Below are 24,218 nucleotides of genomic sequence, written 5' to 3'. Positions count from 1 at the left end.
TGTCATGTGGCTACAACATATGAAGCAGCGAAAACTGGTTTGATGACATAACCACAGGTCCTAATGACCCTGGCTTTGCTAGGTTTCCCAGGAGGGCATAGATCATGATGCTCAGGATCTTTGTTGGTAGGTCACCAATTTACCTGCAAAGGTGTGTTTACTAGATCGTATGATTCGTCCATGCATTTGTCACGGTTATACTTGCATATGTATTGTTGGACATTGTTTTCTCTTTTTGTTGCAGCTTCGTCTCAATTTTTTTATTTTTATTTACGAGCCTCTTCCTTGTAGGGTAATTGGATGCCAATGTCTGGTGGAGCCGCCCAAAATTGAGGCATTTGGAGTATCCTACAATCCTCATGTGTCACAACTCGTCTCATTAATTTTGCGTGATCCGCAAACATCGACATGTAAGACTCGACTCCTGTAGACATGGCATTTACGTATTTTCGAAATGGAATTGGTCCCAGCACCGATCCTTAAGGTACTCCACTTATTACTGCTCGTCAGTTCAACTTCTCGCCCCCCTACTCTGGCTTCTGCCTGTTAAGTAATTCCTTACCCAAATTAGGGTTTTTTCGCCTGCCCCTCAAGTTTGTACAATACTCTCTTGTGAGGTACTGTATCAAAGGCTTTTTAGCAGTTCAGAAATATGCAATCTGCCCATCCTTCCCTGTCCTGCTTCATGCTTGTTACTTTATCATAAAACTCTAGTAAATTCGTTAGGCATGATTCCCTTCCCTGAACCCGTGTTGGTGTATGTTTACATACTTATTCCTCTATAAGTGTATAACTAGTCTTAGCTTCATTATTCTTTCAAGTACTTTGCAGGGGTGTATTTAAATGATATTGGTCTGTAGTTAAGTGCCTCTTCTTTATTTTATTTTTTTTCAAATTGGCACCATATTTGCTCTCTTCCAGCAACTGGGCGACTCTCCCTTCATAAGTGACTCATTAAAGATCCATGCTAGAGGCATGCTGAGGGCCCGCATTGCTTTTTTTAATATCCACAGTGATACTGTGTCTGGTCCAACAGCTTTAATTTCATCCAGTGTTACTTGTTTCATTACCTCCTCTGCTGTCACCTGTATATCTGATAGTCTTTCATCTAGGGTAATCTCTTCCAACAATGGGAGCTGCTCAGGCTCGGTTGTGAACACTCCATGGAAACTTGCATTCAGTGCCTTACAGATTTCCTTGTCACTTTCTGTATATGCCCCTCCCGTTTTTCATAGTCATGTTACTTGGTCATATAAGAATTTTTATTTTCATATTTCTTCTTATATGCTATGTAATAATTTATTTCGATTAGACAGCAATATCGTTCTTGTAATTTCTTTCCGATATTCTCCTTATAGTTATGTAATCGTTCCTAGCTCTGTTGCATCTATTTCTATTTTTCTCTGTCCTTTGTCTTCTGTACTTCCTCCACTCCCTCCTACTTCTCATTTTTACTTCCTGACACTGTCTATTAAACTACTTGTTATTATATTCCCTTCTACGTTTTTTCTTACTGTTGGAATAAAACTCTCTTCGGCTTCATTGCATTTCCACTTAACTAGGTCCATTACATCTTGTACTGTTTTTCCTCTTAAGTCTTCTTCCCACTTCTTCCCTGATAGTCCCTTATCCTCCTGTAATCCCCTTTCCTGTAGTCAACTCTCCTTTCCCAGACCTCTTGCCCCGTGGTGACAGTTTTAAGTACGAACATGTAGTCAAAGCCTAGGACACAATGGTCACTGGCTTCCAGTGGTATGCTTATGTTTCAAGTTCTCGATGTATTTCTCATTCTGAGAGAATATCAGGTCTAAAAGACTCGGTGTATTCCCCTCCTCTTTTTCATGTATCATCCTTCACATGTTGTGTTAGGAAGTTCCTGTCAATAACGTACACTAATTTTACTCCCCCACATTTCTTCCCCATCAGGGGGGATTCTTCGATTTCCAATCAGTCTCTACCACTACCATACCCTGTCTGTGTGTCCTTTGTTTCCTCATCACTAGGTATTCCCCTGGGAAAATTGCCTTCGAAATCATATAAATTTTAGTTTCCACTATTGCAATTATGGTAAGTTCTGTATCACTAGCCCTTTTATTTCCTCTGCTTTGCTTGAATCTCCATCAGCATTGGTGTACCATACCTTGAGACTCTTCTTGGAAATTATGTTACCAGAATTCACATAGCTCTTCTGTCTATTTGGGTCCCTTGGTATCTGAAGCAAGTGAGAGATGGATGTAGTTCTGTTTACAATGAGTTATAATGCAGGAAGAGTCTGGGCAACAGAGGGGCTCTGAATGGCAAAGGGGAGCTGATAGGTAGAGTGAGGCTGAGAAGCAGATAGAGGTTGACAAGTAGAGAGGAAGATAGGAGGAGGGATGAGGGCAGACGAGAATATGGAGCAGGGGCCGGGGAGGGGGGGGGGGGGGAAGAGAGGTTGTAAGTCAGGGTATATGTGCAAAGGGGGGGGGGGACTAGAAACAGGGGTGGGGTATAGGGTAGAAGGAGGGTAAGTAGCAAGTGGGGTCTAAAGATGAGAGTGGGGCGAGAGACAGAGGTTTAAGGGTCATGAAGAGGTGAGGGGTCATGAGGTGTGAGGGTCATAGGGAAGGTGAGGTGCAAATGGGGAAGGGGCTGAGGACTGGTGCTGGCAGTTGAGAGATGGAATTTTGAGGAGGGTCTGAGGCCAAGGGTGGGTGAGGAGTTAAAGAGTGAGATGGAGCAGAGAGGATAGGGAGCAAAGGGCAAAACATGGACATGAGATATGTGTCGTTTGAAGTGGGGTTAGAAGGGGTGGGGGAAAGGGAGGAGTGGGTTGGGAGAGAAGTGTGATAGGATGGGTGGGTCAGGTCACAGAGGGGGGCTACCAACGTGACTATATCACCTCACCTTGACCTCCTCCTTTTCTTCTATGGTCATGTACTTTTCAATAAACACATTATAATAGTCTTCACTGCCCCTTAGTAAATGTTTGTGTTTCAACATGCCTTCTGCTGCCTTTCCATTATAGAACTGCACCAGGGCAGGCCTACTTCTGCCACTGTTATACGACCCAATTTGGTGGCATTAAGGCTTCTGACCTAGATCAAAACCTTCCATTTTATATTATATCATGCTTTACTGTTTCCTGAAGTAATCCATGAATTATGCTTTACCATTTCCTCTATGATCCTCTTTCATGCTGGCACTCACTATACACATTGTGCCATTCCTTACTGTGTCATTCCCTTACGTGTCTATTCTCATTTTATCACTTTCACTGTCCCATATTAGACCAATTTTCCTAAGTTGCTCCTTCAATTCCCGTTGTCTGTTTTCATTTTCTGCTAACAATTTACCGCTTAGTTCCTCCTTCAATTCCCGTTGTCTGTTTTCATTTTCTGCTAACAATTTACCGCTTAGTTCCTCCTTCAATTCCCGTTGTCTGTTTTCATTTTCTGCTAACAATTTACCGCTTAGTTCCTGCATGGTGCTGCCTGCTGCTGCCTTACTCGCTGTCCAACCTGTCCTCTTACAAATTACATCTGAATTTGGCCGTTTGCCCGTATGGCTGAAAATGGACGTAATTTGAAAATGAAAAAAGAAATTGAAAATAAAGTTGGTAATTTTTTTTTCACAACAGTAAGTTAAGGGTCCTCTGGTAGGTTAGGAGGGCAGGAAATTCTTTTAAAGTTTCAAAACGACACGAAAAACGTTAATTGAAAGTTTCCTCTCCTAACCATACCGAGTAAGCTGGAGGACTCAAACAGAAAATGGGACAGTACATCACTTTCGTGAGCCGATTTCATTTCAAATTACGTCCATTTTTGGCCATAGACCACATATGAGCGAAAATCGACGTCATTTTTAAGAGTACGGGTTGAATCCCTTCCCCACTAACCTTGTCTGTCCATCCTTGTTACTTCTCCTACCTAACAAGAAATATGTAACGTAAAATAGGTTTAACATTTGTGTACTGTATGGATTTGTGAGCCCTTTGAGGGACCTTAAATATACGAGGGTCGAGGTAGCCTAAGTTACTCTATCCTTTTGAGATAGCGACAAGTTCAGACTTACTTGAACTTGAACCTAAATCATTCATTGTGTATGAGTGCATGCACATGAGCATATATTTACTATTTGTGCTTTCAGAATCGAGCTGTTAGCTCCTGGACTCCGGCTTTCTAACCGTCGGTTGTCTGATGTACTGACTTCCAACCTATTTTTCCTCTATCATAGCAGGTGAAAAAACTGCCCATTTGCTTCTGTTTTGACTGGGAATCGAACCAGGACCCCTTGGACAACAACCCCCGAGCACTGTCCACTCGTCTTTGAGGACGTGTGCCTGTGTGTGTGTGTGTGCCTGTGTGTGTGTGTGTGCCTGTGTGTGTGTGTGTGTGTGTGTGTGTGTGTGTGTGTGTGTGTGTGTGTGTGTGCCTGTGTGTGTGTGTGTGCCTGTGTGTGTGTGTGTGTGTGCCTGTGTGTGTGTGTGTGTGTGTGTGTGTGTGTGTGTGTACTCACCTAGTTGTGATTGCGGAGGTGGAGCTTTGGCTCTTTGGTCCCGCCTCTCAACTGTCAATCAACTGGTGCTCATTCCCCAAGTTCACCCTACTTGTTTGTAATCCCATCTATGTTTGATTACATTACTTTCAGGATGACTCTCTTGTCCAGTCTCAGTTACCTATGATGCCCCTGGAATAGGAAGGTGGGGAGGGGGCCGGGGAAGGGAAGGAAGAGTCTTAGATATGGACCTACGAGAATCTGGGGTGGGGGTGGGGGTGGGGGCTGGCAAGGTCTGATGGGGGGGGGGAAGCTGGTAGGGGTCTGGGATGGGGATGCTGACAGGGCACGGGATGGAGTAAGAGGGTGAACACAGTGGGCAGGGAATGGGGGACGAAGAGGATCCTGGGGGGGGGGCATGGGGGTAGGAGAACATGGGCTGAGGAGGTATCTAAGGGCTGGGGAGGCATAGGTAGTGATTAGGGAAAAACTGTGGGGTGGGACGGTGGCTTCTGTTCCACTCTTCTCTGGGATTGCTGGTTTGTTGGTTGAGGGTTTCCCACTCTCCTCTGAAGTTACTGAAGATACTGTGCTTAGGCCTGTGACTTCCCCATTCAGTTCCCTCTCTTTGCATGTGCATCTTTTTTGCTTCTGCTGCTCTGTCTCTCTCTCTTTCCCCCCTCATCATGTCCTTCCATAGATTAAAACATCCTTGTTTTCCTTCTAGATGCAAATGATTGTTTTCCTAGTTAGGATTCCATCTTTTGTTGCCTCATTCGTGAACACTATCTTTATCAGTCGCTTCCTTTCCTTCTTGTACCCACTTAGCCTGAAAACCTTCTCTTCGCTGCTGTCATCCTCCACTATAAGTAAACCTTCAATATTTTTATCACAGCTCCTCAGTCCTTTCTTCTCCAGTCTTCCGAGTTTCCACTGTTACGGGTTGGAGTTTTCCTCTTCCTGAACTCGTTCAACTGCAACATCTCTTTTTTCCTTTCCACCAGCTGACTAGTGCACTTTGCAGCTGCCTGCCAAGTAGCTGCTTTCATAGCTGTTCCTTATAAAGCAGACATTGCATATAGGACGTCTTTGGAGCATTTTTGCAAATGAACAGAAAGAATTTTTGGAAAGAGCTCTCCATCAATTTCATCACCTGTTTCCATTTAGTTGATAGACTCATACAGAATCTGATTGGGATTCTCCTTGAGATTTTTTATCTACTGCTTAGATATATTTCACTCTGCTGGCTGTTTATTGTCCTTCATTTCCTTCAGTTATCTGCTGAAATTCTCAAATACTTGGTTGATCATCTCAACCCTATATGTGGTGTCATTCATTCTCCTTCTCTGTTCTACATGAGTGAGTTAGATATTGAGGCAGTGAGAGTGAGGCTGAGAGTGCCTGCAAATGGATGTTTGTAGATGTTGCATTGGGTATATGTGTGTGCGTGCGCGCACGCATGTGTGTGTGTGCGTGTGTACAGGGTGTAGTCATCCCCACACACTCTCAACTTGAGCGTGGCGCCGTTACAATTTGCGTCATGTCCACTTTGATATGCTAATTTAATGCTCGCATAAAACACTGAGCAAAAAACAAGGATTTTCAGATTCCAGACGGTTTCATGTTTCTTATATTTTTAAAAGGGAAGTGAATACATTTTTCTGCTGGTGTTGTTTGCCTTTATGATCCGCATCTTTCTGGAGACTGTGATCTATGTATACAATGATTGTGTACAGGGAGTACGCTGTGATCTATGTATACAATGATTGTGTACAGGGAGTACGCAGTGGGTAATGTTTTGACAGATCTTGGTGCTTGAGGTACAAGGAGTTTAGTGTATTGTCACTGAAAGCACAGTGTTTGCCGGCCTTTATGAAATACTGATATGTTGGCACTGTGATTTATCCTTATTGTTGGGTATCTGTTTTGTAAGTAATGAATGGTGTGTGTGTGTTGTGTTTTGTTGGGATACACAGATGCTCTGATCTGAGAAAAGTGTGTGTTTGTGTGGGTGGGTATGTACTCACCTAGTTGTGCTTGCAGGGGTTGAGCTTTGGCTGTTTGGTCCTGCCTCTCAACCGTCAATCAACTAATGTACAGATTCCTGAGCCTACTGGGCTCTATCATATCTACACTTGAAACTGTGTATGGAGTCAGCCTCCACCACATCACTTCCTAATGCATTCCATTTATTAACTACTCTGACACTGAAAAAGTTCTTTCTAATGTGTCTGTGGCTCATTTGGGTACTCAGCTTCCACTTGTGTCCCCTCAAGTGGACACAAGTGGACCACCCGTGTTAAATAATCCATCCTTATCTACCCTGTGTTATGATCCCAGGTAGCCGAAAAACGAGTCTCCCCTTTGAGAATTATTCTATCAAGCCTGACCTGACTAGAAGGTCTCGGAAAAAGAGGTGAAGACACAGATGTAAAATAGTTGGTCGGATTTGATGAACAATTTAAGAATATGGGCAGTGAATAAGAAAATAGATAAATGGCTGGTTAGGAGATGTGGATAATTCGCTGGAGGCGTGAGGCTCGCTTCTGGAGGGCTTTGACCTCACTTGAGGCCAGACATCGCAAGGGGAAGCCGTGCTCCGTTTGAGCTCCAATCAGAAAGGAACCCCCTAGTGATATATCTCCAAGAGAGGAGAAGTGTGCAGACGTTCCAGCTATGGAATCGAGCTGGGAACGTTTTGGTCTCAAGTCCTGGACGGCGAGGAGTGTTTATTAAGCTGCCCAGAGACATTATCGTGGGCCGTGGGAGTGCCCTGACCAGACTCAGTCAGAGAGAGAAGCGCCCTCGACTGGACAATCTGTGGTAAGCACGATTTTTAGCCAGTCTATAGCGATTACTTGTAGTTAGTCGTGTGCCCAGCGACAGTAGCAATGTTTATTGATAAGTTAGACATGTTTCGATAAGGCAGAAGGCCTAAAATAAGAGTGTGGTGAGGGAGGAACGTCCTGGAGGACGGAGCGACATCCGTCTCCTCTGAGCGCTGGCAGGTGACTGAGGGAGCCCAGCTCCTGACTGAGGAAGACCCTCCCAGAGTGAGTGAGGACCGCTGGGTGAGGTGAAGCATGGACCAGCCCAAAACGGGGGAGTCCACTCTCACAGTATGTAGAGAGCAGATAGATGTTGGAGGCAAACATATTGTGTGATTATTTTAGTTTGTGTTAAAGGGGAAACATTTTTATTGGAGTGTCAATGGGTTGCAGGTTTGTCTTTGGGGAAGAAGTTGCTGAGAACTTCGAAGCCAGCACAGAGGGAGTAGTTGATGAGACTCCAAGGTAGTGGAGCAGAGGACCTCGAGCTGTGAGGAGAAGCAGTGAAGAGGAGTGTCACGTGCTTCTGTAGAGGTGGTGAAGCACCATAGTTGCTCGAGGGAACTTCATGGTGTAGCAGCCTGGAGGAGCTGCAGAGGATCCTGGTAGTTAAACCCGGAAGAACCTGAAGAGATCAGGGTAGTGAACTTCCAGATGTGGAAGGGAAGTTCTAAATGATTACTTGTAGGGAGGTGATAGAGTGTTCGGTTGTCATTAGCGTGCAAGACGCAGTGAGAGGTGAGTGATTGTTTGCCGTTCTTGTACCAAGGAGTGTTTATACTGAAGTATAGAGTTACAGTCGTAGGCTGGATTACCTACAGATGTATGTGTTCTAGGACTGATAGGGTGATCGATTGATCATTGTTGTGTATCAAGGAACATTTATACTGATATATATATGTTATTGCATTCCTACGCTGATTTTCCTTGTACATGTTTACAGATATATATTCTCTTGCTGATAGTGCAACATTGTATTATAAGACTTGACCTACTTGAGGAGGTTGGTAATATCAGGTGGTGAATCAGGAGATAGGATACCACTTGATAAGCAGATGATAGAGTTCTGATGGTGTTGGAGTGCAACCTGACTGAGATAGTATAGAGTGTAGGATTCATTATTATTATTATTATTGTATGTGTGTATGTATTGTGTATGTGCTTTGTCTAGTAAATGTATTCCAATTTGCTGGTGTTTGCCCTTGTCCTCCCCCTCCCCGCTCAGCTCGTTGTCGCCGTGTGGGGGCTTCGTGGGCGGTTGCTGGAGTGTGATGCTCCTTGGGACAGTCCTCTGTCCTTTTCTAGCCTTGTGCTCCTGCTGCCGTCCTCTCCAATTCTGCTGGGCACCTTTTCCTTTTCCTTCTGTTTCGTTTTTCTCCCCCTCTTCTCCTATCTGCTTGCCGTTTCCTGCCGACCTTTTGCTCGTTCTGGTTCTTCCATGGACTTCTTCTATTTTGACGCCCGGGTGCTTGAGGAGGCATACTCATGCACCCGTAGAACTGCAGTACCCGACGTCGAGAGCGAGGGGAACCTTTTATTGTCAATCCCCACTTCGTCACTGACCCCGATCTCGACGGACTGTCGGTTTCTTAAGGTGGCGTTTGTGGGGCGTATACTCACGACGCACCCCTAGGAGGCCCCGACAAGATCGGCGATAGCTTCTTGTTGGGTGTCCTGCCTCTAATTGTGGCTCCATGGTGGGTGTGGGGGCACATTCGTGAGTGAATTCTTAATTTCGTCAAGATGATAACCCCTGTTTCGGCTGCTTCTGGCTTACCTTTTCAGGCTCGTGGGGTGGGCGACCAAGCCCCCGAGTCGGTACGTATTGGAAGACCGGGCTCTGTAGCCTCCGCTGCATTGGGCCCCGACCTTGCTCCTCCTTTGGCCTCTCTGACTCCTTCCCCTGGCTCCCCTCCCTCCTCTGTGGTTGGGTCGAGCCCCAAGCCCCCAGTGGTGACTACCTCGTCCCCTGGCGCGGCTCCTTCTCTAGTTGTAACTACTGCGCCTTTTAACCCCTCTCTCTCTGGGGGTTCTCACCGCCGTCCTCGTCACGGCCGCCCTCGCTCGATTCCTTCCAGTTCTGCTACCTATCATGCCTTGTTTGGTCCCGCTTCGTGGGCCAAATATTTTGATCTCCTCCCTCTTGATTCTGCGCCTCCTGACGATTTCTCCCTTCATCGACATCTCATTGATTCCGTAGATGCCTCCATTACTTTTAACCCCACTCGTCTCGGTACACGTGTCGTTGCTGCTCCTTCTCAGGATGCTGCTTCCCGCTTGGCTGCCTTATCCTGCCTTGGCGAGACCCCCGTTCGGGTCTCGAAGAACGCTCAATTGAATGCCAGTGTTGGCACTATTTTGCTCCCGCCCCATGTTGCAACCGGTGTTCGGGACCTGCGCGACTGCCACGACGATATTCGCCATATCCTCGCTGCCCAGGGCCATTCTATTCTCCAGGTGGACACGTTTACTCGTCCCCCTCGTGGTAGTCGCCGTCAACCCCTCCGGGTTGTGAAGATTACCTTTGATGGTAGGACCCTTCCACCCTCTGTCATTCTTGCTGGTGCCAGGTGCTCTGTCCAGGAGTACATTCCTTCTCCTCGGCTCTGCAACAAGTGCTGGAGGTTTGGGCATGGTGCCCTCCGCTGCTCCGGGACTGTCTCTCTCTGTCCTTTGTGTGGTGGCGAAGGTCACTCTAAGTCGGAGTGCACTTCTCCCCAGGCTCGTTGCCTCAACTGCGGTGAGGCCCATCCTACCTTCTCCCGTGCGTGTGTCCATTACAAGCTTGAGGCAGCCGTCCTCAACCTGAAGCACCGGGAGCGTTTATCTTTTCCTGAGGCGAGGCGCCAGGTTCGCCGGCTCCCGCCTTATGCTAATATCTCTTATGCTCGCGTGTTGCGCTCTTCCTCTCCTCGTCCTTCCCGCCTTCCTCAGACTCACAACCGTTTCCGGGCCTTGGACCCTGATGCGCCCACTGCCCCCTCCTCTGTTCCTTTGGGTTCTCTCCCGAAGGATCCTCCTCCTGGTCCTCTGTCTGGGGTTCCCCTTCCTTCTACCCGGTCTGTCGTGTCTTCTGTGTCTTCTTCCTCGTCCCCCTCCGATCCTCCTTCCCATCCTCTTCCTCCATCTATTGGCTCTCCCCACCGCCTGTCGGTGCGGGCGGATGTCCATCGCTCTCCTAACGGTAGTCGTGTGTGCTCTCGTTCGGCTTCTCCTGTTGAGACACTGGAATCCGTTGCCCGGTACGTAGTTGCTGGGACACCGGTCTCTTTAAGTCAGAAGCGTAAGCCTGGCTCCTCTCCTTCCTCTTCCCCGGCGGGTAAGAAGGCTTCGCTTTCTTCCTCAGCTCCTCCTTCTGGCTCTGTTGCTCCTTCCCCTCCCGTTTCAGTGCTTGCGGCCACTGTTCCTGCTATGGAGGTTTCTTTGGCCCCTGCTTCCCTTTCGGTTGCTGCTCTTGCTGGGGTGCGCTCCCCTCTTTCTACTCCCCCTCCTCCTGCTGCTGTCCTTGACGACTCCTCTCCGTTGTCTCCTCCTCTTCCTCCTCCTCCTCCAGACCCTGCCCGCCCACCTCTGCTCTGTTCTCCCGTTTCCTTCCCTCCGTCTTTGCTCAGTTTACCCATGCCCCCTAACCCTGACTTTGCTGACCCTGATCCCGACCCTGATATTCTTTAATGTGCTCTGTTGCTCTTTCGCCTTTGTTTCTTCCTTGTTCTCTGTTTTTGTCCTTTCTCTTCTCGTCGTTGTCCATTCTTCAATGGAACGTTCGAGGTTATTACGCCAATTTCCTCGAACTCCAACTTCTGATTTCGCGGTTTTCGCCCCTTTGTGTCTGTCTCCAGGAGCCAATGCTTGGTGCTCGTCCTGGTCGTTTTCGTGGCTATTCCTTTCTCTCCCCCCCCCCAGCCATTGCTGGGGCTTCTACTTCTTCTGCTCTTTTGATTCGGGCTGATGTTCCCTTTGTTCCTTTACTTTTTCCTTCGCCTCTCCATTGTTCTGCTGCTCGTATCTTTGTGGGGAAATGGTACACAGTTTGTTCCATTTATCTCCCCCCGAGTGTCCCGCTCTCTCTTCCTGATTTGAAACACCTCCTGGACTCCTTGCCGGAGCCTGTGCTCCTGCTGGGTGACTTCAATTGTCGTCATTCTCTTTGGGGTGACGTTCTGACGAATACCCGGGGTCGCCTCCTTGAGCCGTTTCTCCTCTCTTCTTCCCTGTCTCTTCTGAATTCTGGTGAGCCCACTCATTTGGACTCTCGGACTCGCACCCTTTCTTGTCTTGATCTTTCTCTCTGCTCTTCTTCTCTTTACTTAGATTTCACGTGGCAGGTTCTTGATGACCTCCATGGAAGTGATCATTTCCCCATCCTTGTTTCCTTTTTCTCTTTTCGCCCTTCCCTCTCTTTCCCTAGGTGGCAGTTTGCTAAGGCAGACTGGACCCTATTTACCCTCAGTGCTGCTCTCCCTGACCTCTCCCTTCTGCCTCTCTCTCGCGCTCTCCTCCTTTTTCATGACACTGTCTTCAACGCTGCCCTCCGCTCTATTCCTCGCTCTTCCTCTCGGGGTCCACGGAAGTGCGTTCCCTGGTGGAATGCGGACTGTGCTCGGGCTGTCCGCTGTAAGCGTGCAGCCTGGAAGAGGCACCGCCGTAGGCAGACGACCGATTCTTTTCTTTTCTTTCGGAAAGCGAGTGCGGTGGCCCGTAGGACCATCCGTACGGCTAAACGTGAATGTTGGGCATCTTATGTCTCAACAATTACGTCCGAGACCCCTCTGGCCCAGATCTGGAAGCGTATCCGCAAGATAGCGGGTAAGTTCGTTCCCGATGTTTCACCGGTCCTTCACCTCCATGATACTCTTGTGGCGGACCCGTTGCAGGTCGCTTCCGAACTGGGTTCCCATTTTTCTTCTGTTAGCTCTGGTCTTCATCTTCCCCAATCTTTCCTTCTTCGTAAACCTGTCCTTGAGTCTCGTCCTTTAGATTTCTGCACTCATCTTCAGCTTCCCTATACTGATCCCTTCTCTCTCTCTGAACTTCGTTCTGCCCTGGCCCTCTGCGGTTCTACGGCGGCGGGCTCCGATGGTATTCATTATGAGATGCTTCGCCATCTCCCTCCGAGCACGTCTCAGTATTTACTGAGTCTGTATAATCGGATCTGGGAGTCGTCGTCAGTCCCTGAGGACCGGCTCGATGCCGTTGTCCTCCCTGTTTGCAAACCGGGGTCTCTGGGTACTTCCCCTAAGGACTTTCGCCCTATTGCTCTCACAAGTTGTGTCTGCAAACTCTTCGAACGTATGGTTAACGTTCGTCTGATGTGGTTCCTGGAACACCATCACCTCCTCTCCCCCTTCTCAATTTGGTTTCCGCAAGTGCCGCAGCACGACAGATGTCCTGGTGAACTTGGAGGTCTATATTCGTACTGCTTTTGCTGCGAAGACCTCCGTTGTTGCCGTCCTTTTTGACCTAGAAAAGACTTACGACACCACTTGGCGTTATCATATCCTATCTCAACTTCATTCTTTTGGCCTTCGTGGTCATCTCCCTCTCTTTCTCCGCAGCTTCCTCTCTCGTCGTTCCTTTCGGGTGCGCCTTGGTACCGCTCTCTCCCCCTCTTTTCAGCAATACGAAGGTGTGCCCCAGGGTAGTGTTCTGAGCACTACTCTTTTTCTTGTTGCCCTCAATGGTCTTCTTTCCTCTCTTCCTTCTGGTGTCTTCTCCGCTCTCTATGTCGATGATCTTACCCTTTGTTGTCGGGGTGATGATTCGCCTCTCCTTCAACGCCGGCTTCAACTTGCAATTGATGCCGTGTCGTCTTGGGCCACAGGTCATGGCTTCAAGTTCTCTACTTCTAAGACTTGTGCCATGACTTTTACGCGGAAACGGGTTGTTCTTCGTCCCTCTTTGTCACTTTATGGTCATCCCCTTGAATACAAAGATTCCGCGAAGCTTTTGGGGTTATTCCTTGACACTCGTTTGTCTTGGTCTCCCCATATCTCTTACCTCCGTGTTGAGTGCTCTAAGGCCCTTACCCTCCTTCGGGTCTTGTCCCATACTTCTTGGGGGGCAGATAGGCGCACTCTCCTTGCTTTACATTCCTCTCTCGTCCTGTCTACGCTCGATTATGGTTGCCCTGCTTACTCGTCTGCTTCTCCTTCTACTCTTCGCCGTCTTGATGCTTTGCACCGTACTGGGTTGCGCCTCAGTTCTGGTGCCTTTCGTTCGACTCCCATCCTTAGCTTGTATGTTGACACTGGCTTCCTGTCTCTCCAGGACCGCCGTGATCGCTACTGTCTTCGCTATCTTGCGCGGTCCTTGCAACATCCTTCCTCTCGCCTCTGTCGTGCTTTAACTTTTACCCCTCCTGCGGTTCCTGTTCCTCTTCACCACCTCCCTCTTTCTGTCCGGTTATCTCGCCTACAGGATTCTCTCTCCGTTCGTATTTCTGATGTTTCTCCTCGTGTTGTTCCTTCTTTGCCCCCGTGGAGGGTCCCTCTTCCGCGGTTTTGTACTTCCTTGACCCGTATCACTAAAGCTTTTACCCCTCCTACGGTTCTAAAACGCCTTTTCCTCGAGCACTTTTCTTCTCACTCCCGCTCCGTTTCTGTCTTCACCGATGGGTCTAAGTCAGCGGACGGTGTTGGCTACTCTGTTGTTTTTCCTGATCGCACTTATATGTGTCGCTTGCCTCCGGAGACTAGCATCTTTACAGCAGAACTTTATGCTATTCTCTATGCTCTTCGTCTCCTGCTTTCTCGTTGTCAGTCTTCCTTTGTGGTTGTTGTTGACTCTCGTAGTGCCCTCATGGCTCTCGGGTCCTTTAATCCGGTTCATCCGGTAGTTGTCGAGATCCAGCATTGGCTGTTTCTCGTTCACAGTAAATTTAAGTCGGTTGAGTTTTGTTGGGTTCCCAGCCATATTGGTGTGTCTTTAAATGAGCGTGCGGATGCTGCCGCTAAGGAAGCTGTCCGCTCTTGTCATATCTCTCGTAAAGGCATTCCGTATTCCGACTTTTACCCAGTTATCCATTCCTCAGTTCTTACCCGTTGGCGGGCTTCTTGGTTGTCTGTTACTGGTAACAAGCTCCGTACTCTTAAATGTTGTGTTTCCTCGTGGCCGTCCTCCTTCCACCGTAACCGGCGGTGGGAAACAGCTCTGGCGAGGTTGCGTATTGGCCATACTCGCTTAACCCATGGTCACTTGATGGAGCGCCGCCCTACTCCTTATTGTCCTAGTTGCATTGTCCCTCTTACGGTCGTGCATGTCCTTCTTGAATGTCCTGACTTCCAGGACGAGCGTGTGTCTTGCTTTCCGACCGCCCCTCGCGGTCACCTGTCCCTCGATAGAATTCTTGGTGACTCGGATACTTTTGATATCGTTCGCCTTATGCGTTTTTGTTCTCGTATTGGCATCCTTGGTGATATTTAGCGCCCTCTGATTATTTTGCGTATTTGATGGTGCTACATAGCCTTCCCGGTTTGGTGCCTTCTTTTGATAATTACTTACTTACTTGCCCTTGTCCTAGTGAGGCTTCCCAGGAAGAAGTAAAGAAGGAGAGAGAGAGAGAGAGAGAGAGAGAGAGAACCAAGAACCATTGCTGTGGACAGGGTAGGATGGAAAACTAATAAGTCAAAGGGAATTGAGGAGATCATATCACATAAGGAGAGAGTGGGGAGTCACAGCAGCTCGAGTGGGTGTGTGCACGTGACAACGAGGCTAAGTATTAGAGCCGCATTCCCTAAACGTGTGACGTTGAGCCCCTCTCCAAGAGCCAGAAGCGCCCAGGGTGATCTCCTGGTAAAGTATAAGCGCTCTACCGAGTTGTGGGTTGGGTTGTCCGTAAAGAAGGATCAACAACGACGACACCACCACCAACCCACACTACAATACCTGTCAATTCCCTCAGAATTTTGTAGGTAGTGATCATGTCTTCCCTTACTCTTCTGTCTTCCAGCGACGTGACGTGCATTTCATGCAGCCTTTCCTCATAACTCATGCCTCTTAGTTCTGGCACTAGCCTAGTGGCATACCTCTGAATTTTTTCCAGCTTCGTCTTGTGCTTGACAAGGTACGGGCTCCATGCTGGGGCCGCATGTGTGTGTGTGTGCGCGCGTGGGTGTATGCGTGCGTGCTCGCACACATGCGTCTGTATTCACTAACTTGTTTCTGCTGGATCGAACTGTTAGCTCTTGGACCTCGTCTTTTAACCATTGGTTGTCTAATGTACTTACGACCTATTTTCTCTATCAAATCTATTTTTCTCTCTCATATTTCTCACACAATCTCACAAACACACTTTGTGTATGTGTGTGTGTGCATATTTGGTAAGAAGAATGGGTTAGAGTTTTAGTGGATTTCTTTCCATATGTCTAAAATGTCTTTCAACTGACCTTAAACATTGGGCTCAAATGCATGATGATGTAAATGATAGTTTACTGAAGTCTCGTTGGTGGGTTGGTAAGGTAATTATGAGGGGAAAACGCTCATAATTACCCCCCCCCTCCAATATAGTCACCACATCTATATATGGGAGGGGGGGGGGCGATAATTGGTAATACCACTGCAGATAGATCAGTGATGTATTCATGTGAAAGACCTCCGAGAATTGTTAGAATTAAAGGAACTATTTACCCAAATAGATCTCAGTTCCTAACTCAGTTAACTTAACTCATTAACTCGGTGCTTAACTTTACCCATGAACTAGACATCGATGATGCACTCCCTTTCCTCGACGTCCACATGAGACCCAAAGACAACACATCACCACACAAGTTTACACTAAACCCGCCAACATTGGGATGTGTATGAATGGTCACTAAGAATGCCCAGACAGATAAAAGACTACTGTAATAAACGCATTTATAACCAGTGCTTTAACTCGATAATTTTTCTGACAGGCATAAATTCAAAAGGAACTGGAGAGAAGCCTTCAAGTATTAATAAACAAAGGGACATAAGAGAGAAGTCAACACCCATATCAGCAGATATTTAGGACAATGTCATAACAGAGAACAACCACAATAGTAAACATCCGCTCTCATCCAGGGAAACATTTTCTCGTTTTCAAAACGTTTTTACAAGTACATTGCTTTGTCTTCAGCATGTTTTCAATTACGTTAGAAAACGTTTTTTGAGATTTTTTATAAAACGATCATCAAATATGAGGCGAAATCATTTCTTAATAATTTTTAATGATAGAACTGATTTTGGGTATACGTTTTAAAACGTTAATGCTAAGTATTTAATTATTAGAATATTAATTAGGTAATAATCTAAATTGAATTGAGATGAGAGAGAGAGGGTTATTCAAATTAATATTAATGTAATTATTATTATAATAAGAACATGAATTACTGGCTTAGTTATATTAGGTTAGGTAAGGCTTGGATGGATTAGGTAGGTTAAGGTTGGTCATATTTCTACATTAGTTTTAACTCAAATTAAAAACAAATAAAATCATACATAATATAATGTAATGTTTTATCATTCCATAAAACACATTCATAATTTCAGGATCTGCCTGTTAGGCAAATTAGGCCTTGCATTCTAGGCTAAGAAGTGTATTCTGGCTATTATATATATATATATATATATTATATATATATATATATATATTAGTATATTTTGGTAGCAGTCTTTCCTGTAGACATATATTATTAAATATGACCGAAAAAGTAAGATTAATAATTCTAACACAAATTTTCTCAATCTTTCGAACATTACGCTTCACTGTTGGAGGTAAATCAAAAATCACTTCTCCAAAATTCATTTTTATTTCTAGTCTGACGCGACACGGGCGCGTTTCGTAAAACTTATTACATTTTCAAAGACTTCACAAATACACAACTGATTAGAACTTACGTATCTCCGATTTTATATCTACATTTGAGTGAGGTGGGAGGGGTGATGTGGCATTAACACAAGACAGAACAAGAGGGGATATTAATAGGGTATTAAAAGTATCAACACAAGACAAGTTATCAAGTTGTTTGTGTTCTGTCTTGTGTTGATACTTTTAATACCCTATTAATATCCCCTCTTGTTCTGTCTTGTGTTAATGCCACATCACCCCTCCCACCTCACTCAAATGTAGATATAAAATCGGAGATACGTAAGTTCTAATCAGTTGTGTATTTGTGAAGTCTTTGAAAATGTAATAAGTTTTACGAAACGCGCCCGTGTCGCGTCAGACTAGAAATAAAAATGAATTTTGGAGAAGTGATTTTTGATTTACCTCCAACAGTGAAGCGTAATGTACGAAAGATTGAGAAAATTCGTGTTAGAATTATTAATCTTACTTTTTCGGTCATATTTAATAATATATATATATATTTATATATATATATTATATATATATGTCGTACCTAGTAGCCAAAATGCACTTCTCAGCCTACTATGCAAGGCCCGATTTGCCTAATAAGCCAAGTTTTCATGAATTGTTTTTCGACTACCTAACCTAACTTTTTCGGCTACCTAACCTAACCTAACCTATAAAGATAGGATAGGTTAGGTTAGGTAGGGTTGGTTAGGTTCAGTCATATATCTACGTTAATTTTAACTCCAATAAAAAAAAAATTGACCTCATACATAATGAAATGGGTAGCTTTATCATTTCATAAGAAAAAAATTAGAGAAAATATATTAATTCAGGAAAACTTGGCTTATTAGGCAAATCGGGCCTTGCATAGTAGGCTGAGAAGTGCATTCTGGCTACTAGGTACGACATATATATATATATATATATATATATATATATATATATATATATATATTATATAATATATATATATATATATATATATATATATATATATATATATATATATATATATATATATATATATATATATATATATATGTCGTACCTAGTAGCCAGAACGCACTTCTCAGCCTACTATGCAAGGCCCGATTTGCCTAATAAGCCAAGTTCTCATGAATTAATTGTTTTTCGACTACCTAACCTACCTAACCTAACCTAACCTAACCTAACTTTTTCAGCTACCTAACCTAACCTAACCTATAAAGATAGGTTAGGTGAGGTTAGGCAGGGTTGGTTAGGTTCGGTCATATATCTACGTTAATTTTACCTCCAATAACAAAAAATTGACCTCATACATAATGAAATGGGTAGTTTTATCATTTCATAAGAAAAAAATTTGAGAAAATATTATAATTCAGGAAAACTTGGCTTATTAGGCAAATCGGGCCTTGCATAGTAGGCTGAGAAGTGCGTTCTGGCTACTAGGTACGACATATATATATATATATATATATATATATATATATATATATATATATATATATATATATATATATATATATTATATATATATATATATATATATATATTATATATATATATATATTTTTTTTTTTTTTTTTTTTTTAAAAACCTAGAAGGGGTACCACCTCTGGTGCAAATGTAGGGACCCATAGCCTCGGAGAAGAAAATAAAGAGTACTCAGAGAAGACCTTGTGGATCCTCACTGAACACTTTGATATTTTCTTCTCCTACCACCCCTATTCTTTTGTTAAGTGTGTATATTTATCTAACTTTATTTGAAAATGTCATTACACAAAAAAAGTTACAATATTGATTACATACAGGGTACAAGGCTGCTTGTCACAAGTTGAATAGCTCCTCCAGCTCCTCAGATGGCGGGCAGGAACCATGGATGCAGTGAGCATTTCCTCTCTGGATTGCCACACTAAGGCGCTGAAAAAGAAAACTGGCAGCTCTGGGGTCTCTAGTTGTTTCGATTAGCTTAGACCCCAACTCCTTTAAAAAGCTAGCAGCACTTTTACCCCAGGCACCAAGTGTCTCTGAGGCAATGGGGACAAAATTGTAGTGGTGCTCAAGGTCTCTGTATTTACGTGACTTGGCCGCTTCCCGGTGATTGGCAGCTCCTCCTGCTTGTGTAGCACTGAAGTCAACATAGGTACTGGCCAAAGTTGAAACGCAAGTGTAGTCCCACACCAACTGTCTACCATTCTTCCAGGGGTTCACCGTAATTCCGTCTGGGCGACCGACAGGCTCATCAGAGTTGCGGGACATTAGGTAACGGGGCTCTCTCTCTGCTGGACAACCGGCTGTGGTAAGGCTCCTCTTAATAATGTCATTAACCTCGCCGTGTCTTGCATGCCATCCTCCCGTCCTTTGGCAAAGAAGGCCATGCCGTCCGTATCTGTCGGCCTCTGCCTCGCCGCAAATACACCTGTATTTGGTGTGGATTGGGGCAGCTAGGCGGAGAGCCACGGCAATTCGGAGGGCCTGCGGTGTGAGACAGGTGCCGGTTGCTGACATTGGGGTTGCTAATAGGAAATCACCTGCATGGGGAGCTGCTACAGCTCTAAGTCGGGCAGTGTCATGTGGTGTCGTCGCAGCTTCTAGCAAAGTTGCAGCTTCTTGGTATATATATATATATATATTAAATATGACCGAAAAAGTAAGATTAATAATTCTAACACGAATTTTCTCGATCTTTCGTACGTTTCTTTTTACTGTTGGTGGTAATTCAAAAATCAATTCTCCAAAATTCATTTTTATTTCTAGTCTGACGCGACACTTGAGCGCGTTTCGTAAAACTTATTACATTTTCAAAGACTTTAGTTTACACATACACAACTGAATAGAACTTACACATCTTCGATTTGTTTATATCTACATTTGAGTGAGGTGGATGGGGTGAGGTGGTATTAATAGGGTATTAAATTCCTAAACACAAGACAGAACACGAAACAATGGGTATTGAATGGAAGTGATTGTAGAAAGCCTATTGGTCCATATTTCTTGATGCTTCTATATTGGAGCGGAGTCTTGAGGTAGGTAGAATATAGTTGTGCATTAATTGGCTGTTGATTGCTGGTGTTGACTTCTTGATGTGTAGTGCCTCGCAGACGTCAAGCCGCCTGCTATCGCAGTATCTATCGATGATTTCTGTATTGTTTACTAGGATTTCTCTGGCGATGGTTTGGTTGTGGGAAGAGATTATATGTTCCTTAATGGAGCCCTGTTGCTTATGCATCGTTAAACGCCTAGAAAGAGATGTTGTTGTCTTGCCTATATACTGGGTTTTTTGGAGCTTACAGTCCCCAAGAGGGCATTTGAAGGCATAGACGACGTTGGTCTCTTTTAAAGCGTTCTGCTTTGTGTCTGGAGAGTTTTTCATGAGTAGGCTGGCCGTTTTTCTGGTTTTATAGTAAATCGTCAGTTGTATCCTCTGATTTTTGTCTGTAGGGATAACGTTTCTATTAACAATATCTTTCAGGACCCTTTCCTCCGTTTTATGAGCTGTGGAAAAGAAGTTCCTGTAAAATAGTCTAATAGGGGGTATAGGTGTTGTGTTAGTTGTCTCTTCAGAGGTTGCATGGCGTTTCACTTTCCTTCTTATGATGTCTTCGACGAAACCATTGGAGAAGCCGTTATTGACTAGGACCTGCCTTACCCTACAGAGTTCTTCGTCGACTTGCTTCCATTCTGAGCTGTGGCTGAGAGCACGGTCGACATAAGCGACCGTGTTCATATTATTTTGTTTGTTGACTTATCTTGCATATTTTATGTGATTACCTTTATTCATGCCTTGTTTTTCTAGAGTAATTAAAATTTCATTGTTTATATACTTGTGTTTTGTGTGTCTTCCCATTACCTTACCACAGACGAAAGGACAAACTTTTCTTTTTTTTCGATTATGTGACGAGGCCCTGCCCCTAGCTTTTGAAACAGCCGAACACCAACGCTTTACCGTCACAATATATATATAATATAATGTGTGTGTGTGTGTGTGTGTGAGTATATGTATGTATATATGTGCTTTGCTTTGATGTCCATAGGGAATGGAAAGGATGGGGGAGGTAGAGGGATGGGGAGATGAAATTCAGGAAGAGGATGCGGGTGTAGAGAGAGAGGAGGTTTGAAAGTTCGGTGGCCTGTCCACCATGGGTTGACATTTTTGTATGTGTTGTTTGTTTGCGTATGTGTTATGTTGGGTTGTCAGTACATTGGCTGGGGGGGCTAGTGTTTGTGACCTTGTTGGTGTCCTAAAGCACTAGAGCCGATGGAGTTGGCTGAAGGAGGCTAATCTTAGCAACATCAGGGTAGTTACACTTCTGACGCCACGACAAATGGTTTTTTGGTTTTATATTTTTTTTGTAGGAGTTTTATTTTTTTTTTTATTATTTACATATTTGTTTATTTATTTTCTCTTTATTCTTCATTTGGTGTAGATCGGGTCCGGGATGGGCCACTCATCTGGGTCGTCTGGCAGGCCGCTTAGTATTTGAGGTCTTGGGAAGGCCTCATCATGGATGTGTCTGATCACTTTTTGTTGGAGAGTGATTCTTCTGGTTCTGTGGTGGTGGTTCGTGGATCTCGTAGTCGCTGGTGGTGTTTTCTGCTACGTAGGGATCTTCGGGGTCTGGGACATACATGTTCTTCATGCGGTACAGCTGTCTTCTGGCCAGGTAGCTGAGCCTGATGGTCATTGGCTTCATGTTGAGCGTCTCATGGATCAGGTCAGTTCTTACCCTGTCCCTCAGAGTCAGGCCCGCCGCAAAGCGAAGTGCTTTGTTTTGTACTCGTTGGATCTTCAGCATGTTGGTGTTGTTGGTGAGGTTCAGGGGAACGTAAGGGTATATATGTGTATGTATGAGCAACTCGATAAATAATATGTATGTATGAACAACTCGATAAATAATAATAATAAAATAAAGAGCCTTAAACAGAACAACATGTGTGGAAGCATCGGAGTGTGTATATATGAATGCTACACAGTATTCATCTATAGACATCCATATACGGTGAAACACATGTGAAGAACTTCTCACACACTCACAGCTCCCTGACAAGAGGGAGCCAGCTTAGCTTAGCTGCCAACACCCACACATCGTGTCAGCAAGGCGGACAGCCCGCCTGCTTTCATACCTCTCACTGTATTTCCCACTTCTATACTTCCCGTCACCTAGGCCTCTCCTTCCTCTTTACTCAAAAAAAAAAAAGTGGGTGCCAGAAAGTAGAACCAAAATGTGCCTTATATTATCTCTTGAGGTTCGTTTCTGTATCTTAGCTTATATCCAAGACTTCTTTTTTATGTTAAAGGCACTCTGGTTTCTGTTAAGTGCCATGTTCTCTATCTCCTTTCTTGCAGATTGGCACCATATTTGCCTTCTTCCAGCAGCTGGGCAATTCCCCCCTTGTAAGTGACGTTTTATACTTACCTCCACTTTTTCATAACCTGGTCATTTAGGCATTTACTGTCATTTTCCTTCTTGTATGGCTCTTTACAAGTTTTGGTTGCTTCTTTGGAAGCAATATAATTTTCACAGCTTCTTTCTAGCAATTTTCTTATATTTATGTATTCATTCCTAGCCTTGTTGTGGCTATTCTGGTTTTCCTCACTGCTTTGCCCCTCTATTTCCTCCATTCCATCATGGTTTTTTTATTTTTGCGTCTTACCTCCCTTCTGTTAAACCATGAGTTATTATGCTCTCTTATTCCCGGTATGGACCTCGCTTCTGCTTTGAATCTCAGTTTGACTTGATCAATCATTTCCTGGACTGTCATCCCTCGAAGTCCCACTTCCCAGATACTCTTACTTTAATTTAATTGAACTTGTTGGTTCTCCAGGTGGGATGTGGGGGCTCTTCCTGGAAGGGTCGTGCCAGGGCTCGGGGTTCCTCTCGTTGTGGTTTACCAGTGGTGTTAGTTTCTGTGCTGGTGCAGCCTTTGGAACTGGCGACGACTGGTCGGCGCATTGATCAGTCTGCTCGTCGGTTGGCTTCTCGTAAGGGGTATCAGCCTTTTCGCATTTCGTCCCATTGACGGGGCGATTAAGGCTCGCGCTGTTTGTCCACGCCTGGTCACACGATTTATGGGCGTTTCGGATCGTTTCTTGCGGCCTGCGGTGGCATTGGGTGGCCCCTTCCCCTTTGAGGGGTCCGGATCTCCTCTCCTGCGCTCTGTCAGTTCATCCTGGAGTGGGTTCGCTTGGGCGTGGTCCAGGTGGGTTTCTCGCCTGTTTCCAGTTTCGAAACGGGACTGCGCGGACCTGCGGTTCATTCTGGACTTGTCCCATCTGAACCCCTGGGTCTATTGTCCCTCCTTTCGGATGACTATATACACTGTCCCAGGTCCGTCTTAATTTTGAGTCAGATGCTTGGATGGTGTCCCTGGACCTCCAGGATGCATATTGGCACATCCAGATTCATCCGGGGATCAGAGACTGGCTCGGTTTTGTTGTGGGGCGTCAGGCTTACCACTTTCATTGCCTTCCATTCGGCTTGAATATGGCGCCTCGCATGCTCACACACCTTATCCGGGCCGTAGTGGGCCGTCTGCATCTCTTAGGGGGTTCGGGTTCTGGCCTACCTCGACAACTGGCTGGTGTGGGCTCCCAGGCAGTCCGTGTCTCTGCTCTCCAGGGATTTGATTATTTTCCAGCTCGCCAGATGCGGGTTCTTGGTGAACTGGAGAAAGTCCCATCTTGTTCCCTCTCAGGTTCGGATTTGGCTGCGTCTTGTGTTAGATTCTCAGACCGCTTCCTTGTCTCTCTCTCTCTCTGGAGGCTCTGGTGCGGCTGCAGTTCCGCCTTCAGCTGTTTCTAGAGGGCTCCTGGGTCACAAGTCGGTTGCTCGAGGGTTTGTATGGGAGTCTGAATTTTCCCATGTTTGTGTACCCACTGGGCTAGGTTTAACTTCACCGGCTGTTCTGTTTCCTTCGGGGGCGTCCCTCCCTCCTCTCTCTCACGACGCTGGATTCAGCCTCCGGGTGCCTTACATCGGCTGCTGCGTCGTCAGCTTCCTCTTCGGTTTTTTTTGGGTTCATTGTGTTACATTGGTGGTTCAATCTTCTCAAGCCTTCGTGTCTGGTATTTCTGATGCAGTTCTATCACAATTTGTATGGTAAGCAAGTGGTTTCATTGATGG

This window comes from Procambarus clarkii, chromosome 22 (genome assembly GCF_040958095.1).
Source record: "Procambarus clarkii isolate CNS0578487 chromosome 22, FALCON_Pclarkii_2.0, whole genome shotgun sequence".
Taxonomy (NCBI): domain Eukaryota; kingdom Metazoa; phylum Arthropoda; class Malacostraca; order Decapoda; family Cambaridae; genus Procambarus; species Procambarus clarkii.
The sequence above is the reverse complement of the archived record's forward strand: the minus strand, read 5'-3'. Positions refer to the sequence as shown.